The following is a 14,147-nucleotide window of genomic DNA, read 5'->3' as shown; positions in this document are numbered from 1 at the left end:
AGACTTTATAAAGCTCTGATTAGGCCCCATTTGGAGTACTGTGTCCAGTTTTGGTCCCCACAACTCAGGAAGGACATACTGGCACTGGAGCGTGTCCAGCGGAGATTCACACGGATGATCCCTGGAATGGTAAGTCTAACATACGAGGAACCCGCTGAGGATCCTGGGATTGTATTCATTGGAGTTTAGAAGATTAAGGGGAGATCTAATAGAAACTTACAAGATAATACATGGCTTGGAAAGGATGGACGCTAGGAAATTGTTTCCGTTAGGTGAGGAGACTAGGACCCGTGGACACAGCCTTAGAATTTGAGGGGGTAAATTCAGAACAGAAATGCGGAGACATTTCTTCAGCCAGAGGGTGTGGGCCTGTGGAATTCATTGCCGCAGAGTGCAGTGGAGGCCGGGACGCTAAATGTCTTCAAGGCAGAGATTGATAAATTCTTGATGTCACAAGGAGTTAGGGCTATAGGGAGAATGCGGGTAAGTGGAGTTGAAATGCCCATCAGCCATGATTGAATGACGGAGTGCACTCGATGGGCCAAATGGTCTTACTTCCACTCCTATGTCTTATGGTCTTATGGTCTTAACCCTCTCAACCTCCATTACATTGGTGTAGGTATGTTCTCCTCCTTTATTTCTGAAGGCAACGATCAGTTCTGTAGTTTTGCCAACATTGAGGTTGTTATCATTACACCATGTCACCAAGCCCCCTCTTTCCTTTCTGTATTCTGACTCGTTGTTGTTGGATATCCATCCTACTACAATGGTGTTGTCAGCAAAGTTGTAGATGCATTCGATTGGAAATTGGCAACACTGTCGTGCGTGCACAGGGAGTACCGTAGGGGGCTGAGAATGCAATCTTGGGGGGCATCAGCGTTGAGTGTTATTGTTGAGGAGATGTAGTTGTCTATCATCATTGAAGCCTGTGGGTCAGGAAGCTGAGGATCCAATTCCGGAGGATGGAGCCAAGCCCTCGCTCTCGGAGTTGTGAGATCACTTCAGAGAAGATAATAGTGTTGAAGGTGCAGTTATAGTTGATGAGCAGGAGTCTGACATAGGTGTTCTTGTTTGATGTTCCAGGGATGAATGCAGGAATAGCATCTGCTGTGGACCTGTTACACTGGTAGATAAATTGTAGAAGATCAAGGCAGGCAGGGAGACTGAGTTGAGGTGGGCCATGACCAACATCTCGAAGTGCTTCATAATTATGGAGGTCAGAGCCACAGGGTGGTAGTCATTAAGGCATGTTGTATGTGTTTTCTTGGCTACGGGGATGGTGGGGGTCTTCATTAAGCAGATGGGGACTTCCGCTTGTAAGAGGGAGAAGTTGGAAATGTCAGTGAATACCTCACCAGCTGGTCCATGCAGGATCTAAGAACAGGGCTGGGAACTCCATCCAGGCCCGTCGCTTTCCTTTGGTTGACTTCCAGGAAAACTGATCTGAAGTCTGCAGCAGAGACAGAGGAAACAGGTCAGGGCAGGCATCAGCGTGCCGCTGACACTCTGCTCAAAGTGAGCTTAGAAAACATTGACCGCATCAGAGAGGGATGTGTTTTAGTCCACTATTGTGCTCTGCTTTGTATCTTATTATGTTGTTTAGGCCTTGGACCAGGAGTATGGTTGGTTTGGGCCACTAACTTGGTCTGGTACTACCTCTTGGCATCTCTGGCTTTGTGGAGTCCTATCTGAATTTTCTGTATAGATCTGGGTCATCTGACTTGAATTCTGCATGTCTGGTCTCAGCTGGGAGGCGATTTCCAGGTTCATGCAAGGTTTTCAGCTGGGCAAACCCCAGATTGACCTCTTTGACACAGTCCTCCACACATTTTGTTATGAAGTCTGTGATGATGGTGGCATGCTCGTTCAGGCCTTCTGCTAAGTACTTGAACATAGTCCTGTCCATTGATTCCAAGCAATCCTGAAGAGGCTCTTCCACTGTCTTGGACCAACATTGTGCGAAGGATCGTCCCGTATCAGCTCCAGCTTGTAAACAGGGAGGAGGAACAGAGTGTTGTGTCTCATTTTCTGACTTTGTAGAGGTTATGTGTTTGAAAGCTTCTGTCAAAGGAACCTCAAAGAATTGCTATAGCACATCTTTTATATGGTACACATCGCTGTCACTCTCCCTCCACTGCTGAAGCAGTGAATATGAAACATGGCGAATGGGGTGCTGATCAAGCAAGCCACTTTGCCTTCAATAATATTGAGCATCACAAGTGTTGCTGAAACTACAATACATTCAGACAAGTGGGGAATATTACATCACACTCCTGACTTGTGCCTTGTTACTCACTGCAGGAGTCCATGCTTCTGATGTATTCTTGCAGCCCACTTTACATACACACATTGCTAGCACAGTTCAGATTCTGATCAATGGCAACACCCAGTATGTTGATGGTGGAGATGCAGCCAAGGTAATACAATTGAATATCAAATTGATCATTAGATTCTACTGTTGGAGATAATCATTTCTGGCATTTATGTGGCACTATTATTACTTGCCACTTGAAGATTCGTGCATTTGGTCCAGGACGCTTTCAGTATCTATGTTTGCTTTCTTTTCTTAAAAAAATGCAAATATGAATGAAGAATAACAAAACAATTGGGTACAGATTTGATGTTTGTAGTGACAGTGTTCACTGTGAAATCTGTAGCAACGTTGGACATCTGCACAAACACAATTTATTGTGGAAATCCAGAAATTACTGTTGTGTGACTTTTTGCTCCTCCATAAGTTGCTTTGTTGAGGTCCTCACAGATGTAAACCATTGAGAATCCTCTTGATTTGATGTAAAGGTCCACTTTCATATTATTGGTCCCATTGCAAAAAGAATTGGAAAAGTTGCACCTTGTTCGATCAGGTGGAGTGGTATATATTTTAAACAAGTAGTCATAATTATTTCTAACGAACCTCTGACCCTGAAGAAGATTGGTAGAATATCAGATTCTCCATTTGTAATGGAAAATTCCATTATTTAAAATGATGTTTAAATGTTTCTTTATGGCATTTCAGTATCTACCTTAATTGGAAATATATCTCCCCCTCTAAATCTTGCTTTTGGTGAAATGATTCAAAAGTGAACGAAATTCAGAGCTTTTTAGTTCCTGGCTTGCTGTTTGCTAATTAGTAATTAATAGCTATGTAATGACTGTAATTATTGCTAGCCAGTTTTGAGATAATCATTGTTTTGGGATGCCGGAAATCCACTAGAACTGATTTTGGATGAAATTACCTTCAAGGAATGTGAAATCCATGACTTAGATTACACAAGCAAACCGGAGGTCAGTGGCAAATATTCTTACGTTGCTACTGACTGGAAAAACTGGGGTTTTAGAATGACACCTGTCCCCTCCAATTGCTCAATGGGATCATGCACTGCTGATTGTATCAGTGAGCCATTAGAAAGATGTCAGTCAGGTCCGCGTGTCCCTGGAGAAGGAGCACGCGGTGTCCTCCAATACCCTCGGTTTTCAGGGACAAATGAGCACTGTGGGGCATGGATTGTTTCATTTCCACCTCTGATTCTATTTAATCCTTACTCCACCTCACAGCCCCACCCCCCAGACTTTTCCATTTATTTCAGCATTGCCCTTGGTGAGAAGGTGCACTACTTGTCACTGACCCTGCTAGGTTCTTTTCCCGAGGTTTCACACACGAGATGCACACACCAACTTCTGCAAACAGTTAAAGTTTTTTAGAGCTTGTACCATCTAGGTGAGCCCTTTGACCCTCTTTGCAGGAGAGCAAAGTCGAGTTAAAGAGGCCCCGAACGTTGAAAACACATCACTTTGTACAGGTCAATTGGTCATCCTCACAGAAACTCTGGCCATTCCCTCACAGTCACCGGCCACTCAAGATAACCACAGCCACTCCCTTGCAGTCACATGTTACCCCAGGCACAATGGTAGAATGAGGTTATTATCTGAGATAGTGTAAGTGCCCTAATCCTGGGGAATCATTATGCAGATGATTTTCTGACTCAGTGATTCCCCAAGACAATGCAGGTGTGATATGTCCTAGCTTTGGGGGATGGCTATGAAAGCATTTCTCGATGGAAGCTGACTGAATAATAGTGTAATTTGATAATAATAGGGGGAAGTAGTAGCAAATGACTGTCTAAATGGAGTACGAGTCATCTGCATTCCTGCATGAATGTCATCCCCACTCACTTCCAGAATGTTCAGTCAGTGCAGTTTAACCCTTTAATATTACATTAATTTCCAGAGAAATTTAATCCTTTAACATTACGGCCCCTCGGGTGTTTTTTCTTCCTGGTGGTGGGATATGAATAAAGTTTTCTGCACTCAATGTTTCTTCACTGTGTCCTACACCTGCATGCACACGATATGGGTGCCGGGGAGAGACAAATGCTACTGCTGTATGGTGGTATTGTGGGGGACTTTTTTTTAAAAAAGAAAGGAGAGATTGCAGTTCCCTTTTGCAATCTGTACTGAGTTAGCTGAACACAGTTGTTAGAAGGGCCACTACAACTATCTATATAGTGTCCTGTCCAACAAAGGACCAGCCTGAATTCATGTTCTATTCATTGGTTAGTGTGTATCCAACAGGTCAATGTGATATGTCTAGTGTGTGGATGAAGAGATTTTGTGTTGTAGTTTGTTTCTGATTTTTAGCCTCTAACATTTATTAGCAGCATTGTGAAACAGAGAACCAAATGTATACTTTAATTCTCTTTTTCAGAATACACCCTTTCCATTTAGACAGCTTGTGCTGGTCAATCTGAGGCTCCAGGCTGAAACTTGACTTGATAGACCAGAAATTTTTGTTTTTGCAATAGGGTTACTGCAGTGGTCAGTCAGCTGAGCATATTCAGCTGAGACTACCAGTACGTGTTTAACCAGAGAGTGTAAGTTCTATCACACAAAAGAATGGGAAAAAAAAATTAGCTATGTTACACAGGAGGTTGTTGATAGCTTCCCATATCTAGGCTCCACAATCATCAACAATTTGTCATTTGATGTTGAAGTCATTGTTGAAGTCAGATTAGCTGGCTGAAGAGCTGGAATTGTACTTAAGTCAGTGCAATGTTGCAGCCACTCAAAAGTAAAAGCATAGGGATAGACAGTGACCTGGCTAAGAAAACCAAACCTCGGGTCTGTCAAGCCTCTGATCCACATAGTTCTGTACAATGGTGAGACATCCAGCAGGCAGGAGAAAAGGCTAAGCAGCTTTGATCATTGCTGCCTCAGACATTTCCTTGCCATCTCTGCAGGATGTGGAGACCAAATCCAAGATTCTAAAGCCAGCTGATACCTACAGTGTACACTCTCACTGAGTTAATGATACCAATGCTAACTTGGCTATGTTCATTAGATGGAAGACAATAGTTTAGTGAAAGACCACTGCATAGTGAATTGGCTACTGAGCCATGATTTCCTGGGTGTCCATACCTCCAGTAGCTGCAGGATTCTAGAAAACTGATTTACCATAATTCTGGGCAGAGAAAAAAAACACTAATTCTGCATTTGGGAAATGTAGTGATGCAAATAATTCTGCTGCTTTATTCTAATTTTTCTTTGCTTTTCTGCCCCTTCAAGGTAACAGTGCATCTGCTTGATGCTGTGGTGCAAGAACTACAGTCATAAAGAGGGAAATGCTGTGACAAAGGATAAAATCACTGCACAAGGAGGAGAGGAAGAGGTCCAATTCTGGAAAGGTGCTATAACCAGAAGTTTCCAGACAGGTGACGCTGTGAGAAGCCCTGGGAGCCATCTGGCAGGGTTACAAATTGAGGGTTAAGGCTCAACCAAGGCCCTCAGGAATTATATTGGCCCAATGTTGCTGATTGCTGGAACACAAGTAAATTTTATAAGTGTTGACGTTCTGGTCAGAGTAGCTGGCTAAAGAGCTGGAATTGTGTTAAAGTCAGTGCTGGAGTACAGCCGCAGGAACCCAGGAGAATGGTGTCTCAGGAGATGGTGCGACCATCATTTGAGGCTTTTTGAGCTGGATTAGCTTTGGAGAGAAATTTCAGAGGCTGGACATTTTGAAACAGACAAAGGAAAGAGATAAAACCTTACTGGGGAGAGACAGAATAAATGTGACCCAGTGACTTGTGACATCTAGGTGATTTACCGACGACAAATCTGTGATTTCTAGTGTCTGACTGATTTGGGACAGTATTAAAGAAATAAGCAGAGACAAAAAGAAGAAGAGAGAAGAGAAGAGAAGAACACCTCGGACCATTGCCTTTCTGTTGAGTGAATGCATGCCCATGTGGGGCTTCTGATCCACAACAGGCAATACTCTCAACACAATTGAACATCAAGGCATAAGCCATTATATAAACATATGTTCTAAGCCATTATTTTGAGATGGAAGGCTGCCACAAATTAGTGACTGTTACTGCGACAAGTGCAAACATGGGTATTGGAAGTGGGCAGGATTTTCATCATAGAGGCATTAGAGTCATAGAGATGTACAGCACGGAAACAAACCCTTCAGTCCAACTCATTCATGCCCACCAGATATCCCAACCCAATCTAGTCCCATTTGCCAGCACATGGCCCATATCCCTCTAAACCCTACATGTTCATATACCCATCTGGATGCTTGTTTAGTTGTGATGATCCTCCTTTCGTTGACTGGTAACATGTGGATGCTTATTTGTGATGCTGATGCAAAGAATTGAAGCAGACTCATTGTCAGAGTTCAGAAATAAGCCTGGGTCTAGTACTGAGATTTGTTTGCAAATGTATATCTCAGGCTGGTCCTCCATGAATTAGGATCATGGGTGATCTGACTACCTCACATTCCTACCTACCCCCAATAACTTTTTGACCCCTGTTTAACAAGAATCTATCTACCTTTGTCTTAAAAATTAGCTGAGACACTTTTTTGTGTGAGTGTGTGTGCTTTTGAGAAAGAGTTGCCAAGACCTTTGATTATCTGTGTGAAAACCACTCTCTTTTTCATTTCTGCCTTGAATGGTAGCCCCCTTATTTATAAAACATCGTGAATCCTAGTTCGTGATTCTCCCAGGAGCAGTAATATCCTTTCCATATTCAAAATATGTGTAAAGATTTGTGCAAACATACCCACAACCACGACATCCTTTCCATATCTATCCCATCAAGATCTTCGATGTAACAATATTCACTTCTTGCTTTTCTGAACTCCAGAGAATACAAACCTAGCCTGTCCAAATTTTCCACATAAAACAACTAGCATATTGCAGGGATTAGCCTAACTCTTCTCTGGATTGCTTCCAAGGCATTCATGTATATCCTTAAATAAGGATACCGATTAGGTATGCAGTTCTCCCAGATGCGCTCTCACCAATAGCTTGTATAGATAAAGCATAATATGTTGCTTGTGTATTCAATTCCATCCCAATAAATGATTACATTCTATTAACTTTCCTCATTTATGTAGTGTATTCGTATGATATCCGTTTTGCAGTTTCTGCACAAGAACACCTGGATCCCTCTACATAACAGATCTTTGCAATCTCTTTCACTATTAAAGTCACATGCTTTTATTTTAATCTTCCTGCCAAACCTGACAAGTTTACATTTTCTTACTTTATTTGCTAAATCTTTGCCATTTTCAATTTGTAGCCTTCCTATATCATCTTTACAACTTATTTTCCTATTTATCAATGTGATATCAACAAATTTAGCAACTATACCTTCTTTTGGTCCCTTCATCTGTGTCATTTATATTAAATGTAAACGATTGAAGACAAAACTATTTCAGTAGATTAGTTAAACATGAACATCCTTTGACAAAACCATGTTAACCCAGCCTGTGTACTTGAAGTTCAAAGTGCCCAGCAATAACCTGTTTGAATAATAGTTTAACATCTTTCAGCGGAAAGATGTGAGAAGCTATCTTCCTGCAGCTTCCTGTTTTGTTTCCCTCCCTTTACACTTGCTATATTAGAGCCTCCACAACAGAAGTTCCACAAATCTAGGGAACTCAAACATTAAAACCAACAGATCATATATTTCACAAGCAACATCTTCTAAGAGTTTAACATAAAATCCATTTGGACTGAGAGTTGCCAACTCTGAGATCAACAATTTCTCAGTGTCACTTCCCTGGTGATTGTAATACTTTAAGTTTCTACATTTTTAGGGTGGAGAGAAGGGGGAGCAATTTAATATCAGCTCTCAGTCTAAAATTTGATAATTTGGCTAATTGGAAGATATTAATGTTATTAAATGTTTGGAACTAGTTACAATTGTTCTTAACAATTTGTCACATTAGTCTTTCAACTCGATATCTATCCTGTTGAGTTAAAAACCACACAACACCAGATTAATTTGAAGCACACTAGCTTTTGGAGTGCCACTGCTTCATCAGGTGGTTCTGTTGAGAGAATGATAATTTATCTCTGTAATACATATTGATGAATATAAATTCAGTAAACTATTCTATATTTACCCAAAGGAGTTAGAAATATCAGGAACCTTTCTCTGCTCTTCCTGAATGTCTTGCTTCTGTTATGTTATTTCCACTGACTCACTGAATTTATTTACTTTTGGTCCTCCAGTAATGTTTAATCTCAGCTTTGTCATGGCTGCTTCATACTTCAGCACTATGTAATTATCATTAATAAGACGAGAACCAAATTTCAGAATTCAATCACTGGTTTGACATTGACTACCATAAATGTTTTATAACATCTGTTGGGGGAAAAGATGTCAACAGCTTTACAGAAAACCTTCTAACCTAACTATGGGAATGATTAAACGTCTGGGCATGTATCAGTGTTTCAGTTTGGATGCAGGTACAGTAGTCCATATCTGCACGAATACAAAACCATTCTCAACATTCTCTTTTCAGTAACACCAATAATCAAAAGAATAATTCCACCTATTATCCACTGTCATATAATAGAACCAAAGTACCCAGTTAATTCATTTGTGTTGCATAAAAGATCAGATACTTCCCCACTTTTCTTGGGTTAGGCTCTTTGTTAAACAGATGAAAGTTTCAAAGTTTACTCAAATATTCTCAGCCTTTTGTCCTTGTCGGGCTCATATAATTATCTTTCAAACGTGTTAACTGCAAGCAGTATAAAAAGGGAGTTTAGAGCGTTGGCTATTTGTCGCTATAAACCTCCTCAGTGTATAATTGCATAGAAAACAAGTATGTGATCTTTGGGCTCAGCTATTCAGTGTAGAAGCTGAGGGAAGTGAAACGGAAAACAATTATCTGCAACTTCCTCTCAAAGGAAAGCGATTTGGGGTATAAGGCAAACATTTATCAGTCTTTGAAGGGCAGAGGAAAGAGGAAGCAGGTTGCTCTTGCATTAAGCAAAATAATTGGTTGTTAAAAGGACACAGAAAAACGTAATGCCTCAGCTTAGTAAATAGATACTTCTGTTATAACAAGGAAGAAAATCACAACATTCTTGTCTGGACACACATTTAGTTTGACGGAATACCTCTGTTTTCAGTTCCTTTAGTTTCCAAGGTAAGATTTTTCTTCTCTCTATGAATTTGCATTTGCAACAAGCTAACATTATCCATAAAGTTCAGTTGGACTGAGCTAAGAGGATTCTTATAATTCAGTGTACCCATAATAAATACCGAAGCTGTGTCATAATGCAGAAATGCATATTTGGCCTTTACCAGGAATAACAGTCAAGGTGAATTAGACAAGGTGATTGTGTTGGCTGAATTGAGCCTGGCTGTGCTAAGGCATACTGCTTTTTTTGGATGTTACATATATCCATACATTGCCTCTGCCAAATGCTTTATGGTTAGACTTCCACAATTTAAAAACTCAGGCATTTTCCAATATATCATTGGAATACTTGTACGACAACAATTTTACTAAAAAACATAAACACTAAATTACCAAAAATATTTTCAAAACAGAAGATACTGCAATTTTTAAAAAATTCTTTATACAGGTTTTACAAAATCAAATTGAAATTTATTTCAAAATGTTTCCGCAATCAATTTCTGACATGGTCTTTTTAAAAATTCCTCAATCATTTTGTTTCACTTGTTAAATACCTTCAAGATATCTGAGTCGACTTCAGTTGTGTTACTCCATATCACAGAATTTGACTTCTAAATCAATTTAAGTCTACTGTTTGTATGTCAGTTGATCGTTGTGTACCCTGCATCATTTGCCTGAACAGTTCAGCTATTCCAAGGCTGAGGCTCATTGCTCCATGTGCTAAATGCGGTTGCAAGCATCTTTGTGGGGAATTGATGCCTCACCTCCACAAGCAAGAAAGCTTGCCAGTTCAAGTTGCAAGCAGCAATATAAAAGCTGACTGGGTGAGCTTCTGTAAACCAATAGCCTTAATGCCGACATCCTGTCTGCTAGAAGCTGGCTGCCAATCGTGGAATTTGTGGTGTCCTTTTGCGGTCACTCCCTTGAACTGCATTCCTACCCCCAGTTGGCCTTTAAATGGAAGGCTGTATCCCATCGAGCATGTTTTTCAACCCTGACATGTTTCTCGACTGCCAAATAGTCAGGTGGTGAGTTGAAGCCGTTAAGTGACTGTTAATTGACTACTTTAGTGCCTTAATTGGGGTAATAAGAGAAGGTTATTCATAATCTTCTCACCCAGCATTTAATTACTGATCAAAGTTTGTGAGAAGATTTGTAGCTCGGGTGCTCGTTGTTGTGGTTCTGTTCGCCGAGCTGGGAATTTGTGTTGCAGATGTTTCGCCCCCTGTCTAGGTGACATCTCAGAGTTTGGGAGCCTCCTGTGGAGCGCTTCTGTGATATTTCCTCTGGCATGCTGGAGGATGCCAGTAAATGCTGGAGGAAATATCACAGAAGCACTTCACAGGAGGCTCCCAAGCACTGAGGATGTCATCTAGACAGGGGATGAAACATTTGCAACACAAATTCCCAGCTCGGCGAACAGAACCACAACATTTAATTACTGAGGTGGCAACAAGGGGCATAGCACGTAGGGTGAGATGGGGGGAGCAGTGAGATACCAATCTCTCTGTGGACAGTTTACTTCTCTTTCTCACTACCTCCATGGTAGGAAAAATCATGCCCCATGAATTATATTTAAGAAAACCTTTTGGGCACTCAAACATGTGGTGGGATGACTTCGTGAATTGGCAGATGGCAATTGTACAAGGCACAGAACTTCATGTAGATGATGTTGTAGAACCCAATGTCATCTGGTTTTGGAATTTCCACTGAACTCAATGTCACTTCAGCAAGCCTGCCCTGGTTCATAGACCATTGGGCAGTGGTAAGCCCATTGAGAACTGCCAGCCAATTAAAAGTCAGTGGTGATGGTGTGGGACCCATTATCTGGGTGTTGATTGTCTGCAAGGTATCAATTAGCAGCGGCATGAGAGAGTTGTACACAAGGCATCTTGCCATGGACTCTGTCAAGATAGAGGCAGGCAAGCAGCAGCATCCCCATTTCCCACCATCTTACCCTTCCTTCCGCTGCACTCCCCACTTCCTTTGGGCATTGCCATCCACCCACATTGCAGAGTCCAAACTTTGAACATTGCATGGGAGCTGTTTGGGGATCAGTCCTAAAACAAAGGGGATAGTGAGGACTACAGATACTGGAGAGCCAGGCCTGAAATAAAACAAAACTTGGAAAATGTTCAAGAAATGATGAGTGGAGATTCCCTTTCTCATGGCAAGAATGCAACATCTTAATTTCTAACTGAAGTTTTTGAAAGAAAAAATGGGCAATTATATTAACTTTTCCCACATTTTCCTTTACTTTTTATTTCAATACTGAATCAAAGTCAGTGGAGTCTGATTGGACCATAAGGCTCCTCTCCCATTGAGAGACATATGACTAGTGCTGGTTTAATTTGAGGGTCACCATGCCTTCAGTGAGAGGAGAAGTTGAGAAGGAGAGTCCTTCAAGGTAAGCCTTGACCAGACCATTGGAGGCCAATTGTGGAGTCAGTTAAGTTAACCAGTGTAGTTACAAAGTAAGAAGGAACTTAACCTAAAGTGAGGCTCCATAGTACTGGCTAGGTTTCCAGGAAGGTACATATACTGTCACTGAGAGCTGATAGCCAATCAGAGACTGTCTACTCTCCATTACCTATCGTGGTGCTGTGCACAGTGGCTATTGTCGATAACACATTGGGCCGTTCACCAGGGATTATTGCCTGGTTGTCAAAGAAAGGCAAAAAGACTGTTGTTGCTGAGGAGGGACGTTCGAGTCGGGGTCAAAATGGTGGCTCTTAGCAGGTCCTCTCATTCCTGTGTTGGATCTCTTCATAGAATCATTAGAATCCCTATAATGCAGAAAGATGTCCATCAAATCTGCAGTGGCCCTCTGAACATCGTCTCCCCCAGATCCATACCAACATCCTTTGTCACCTGCACCCCAACCCTGTCTCTGTAACCCCACATTGGCCACTACCAGGCAATTCAGCATGCTCAACCCACATAACATGAGCATCTCTGCACTTTGGAAAAAAATTGGAGCAGTGGCTGGATCTTTGCTGGACACTGAATGGATGGTTGTTATTGAGAGACCCAGTAGTCTGGTGGCGAATCTGACACAACTTGCTGATTGGATTTCTGAGGCATTGGAGAAGGTGTGTTTTTCCTGAGCCACCATTGAAGGAATCTTTATTTTTGAAAAAATAAGCCGTAAAGTCAATCTAGAGGCTGCTGACCACAGAATTCATTTGCTGTTTCATTTGTTCTCAGATCAAAATCTCACCTCTGTATTCTACAGATTATGTTCTGTCATTTTAAAACTGGTTTTCAGTATAAATGTGTGATTTTAAACCCAAGTAGGGCCCTCTTCCAGGAAGTTATTCATGGTTCCCATGTAATATTTCAAACTTGTGTGCCTCACTTTGGTTTGCCACAGAAATCACTAGTTTTTTTATTAATATGTTCCCTTAACTGAGCCACAGGCTTCCCTACAAACACTTTCATTTGCACTGCAGAGTGCAACAAGTCAAATCAAGACTAATTCTGCAATGCTTTCTTTTTGATGTCTCTGTGCTGTTTCCTACTTTACTCCCTTTTTTTCAGCTTGTGCAAGAATTATTTCTCCCTTTATTTCTTTTTTTAAGAGGCAAGGCAATCAAATTTGTGCATGCCGCTGCAGAGATTTTCTCACTTGGAATATTTTTGCCCAAACAAGCAATCCAAAATGCAAAGCGTAGCTCAGATGCAAATTAATGTTCCTACCAAATTCTGTCATGTCTTAAGTCCAAGTGCTAAAAAAAAGTACCATCTACCATAATCATTTTCTCAAATCAATATCCACGTGATCACTCAGGTGATCACCATTTTAATAACCAAACATCAAATTGCAGCAAGTTACTTGGAACCTTTTACTACAATGGAGTGTCTCACTATGATAGTGAGGAAAGATGTGAGGAGGAATTTCATCATGCAGAGGGTTGTTGAAGCGATGGAATGCTTGCAACACGGTGGACAGTGTTTGCAACAGAGCTCAATAAAATTTAAATAAAAATTCAACAAATGCAACAGGTAGAGGAAGGTACTTGAGAATGGAGTATATCAGAGGACTGTTCTTTGCTTGCAAACTTAAAACGCTGTAGGTCCTAGAAATCAGAAATTAAATAGGAAAGTCTAGAAATGTTCAGCCAATCAAGCAGCATCTTTTCATCAAGAAGGCAAGTTTGTTGTTAGACTGATGACCTTTTTGTCAGAATGGGAAAAACTTTAGTGGCATAATAACTACTGAACAAATACAGATATAAAGATCCAGGGGAGGGGAGAAAAAGCCAAATTCTGCGAATGTGTCAACAAAGGAGAAATGAAATGGCAGAAATGGTGTTGCAGAAAGGCCAAGGACGATTGTAATGGGATTTTTTTAAAAATGAACTGGAATTGGGGAATAGCAGAATCATTGCAAACAGCTGCTGTCAGAATAATAGGGTCAGAGCTTTTGATCTGAAAGTGTTGACCTCAATGTTGAGTGACTCAATGTGAATTGCCAAACTAAGAGATTGTTTGAGCTTAGTTGAACTTAATTGGAATACTGTAAGAGCCTGAGGATAGAGTGCTCAGAATAGAAATGGGGTGCAGATTTAAAATCATTGAAGATTAGAGTTCTGCTTATGAGCTGAAAGGAGTGATCCCCCAAAGTGCATTTAGCCTCCTGGTATTGAGGAGATTGCATCATCAATAGAAAGCATGGAATTAAAATAAAAACAAGGGCAATAAA

The 14,147-nt window shown here is 41.0% G+C and overlaps 1 protein-coding gene across 1 annotated transcript in view; it reads left to right on the top strand.

Moving 5' to 3' along the window:
* The first annotated feature begins 9,430 nt into the window (after positions 1-9,430).
* LOC132820470 (kelch-like protein 4) overlaps positions 9,431-14,147 on the top strand; it is a 310,868-nt gene continuing 306,151 nt past the window's right edge. Inside the window, exon 1 of the mRNA XM_060832644.1 lies at positions 9,431-9,448. The gene's annotated coding sequence lies outside the window, so the exon portion shown is untranslated. The remainder of the gene's footprint in view (positions 9,449-14,147) is intronic.

This window comes from Hemiscyllium ocellatum, chromosome 11 (assembly GCF_020745735.1).
Source record: "Hemiscyllium ocellatum isolate sHemOce1 chromosome 11, sHemOce1.pat.X.cur, whole genome shotgun sequence".
In the NCBI taxonomy this organism is placed as follows: Eukaryota; Metazoa; Chordata; class Chondrichthyes; order Orectolobiformes; family Hemiscylliidae; genus Hemiscyllium; species Hemiscyllium ocellatum.
This window is presented reverse-complemented; position numbering and strand designations above follow the sequence as displayed.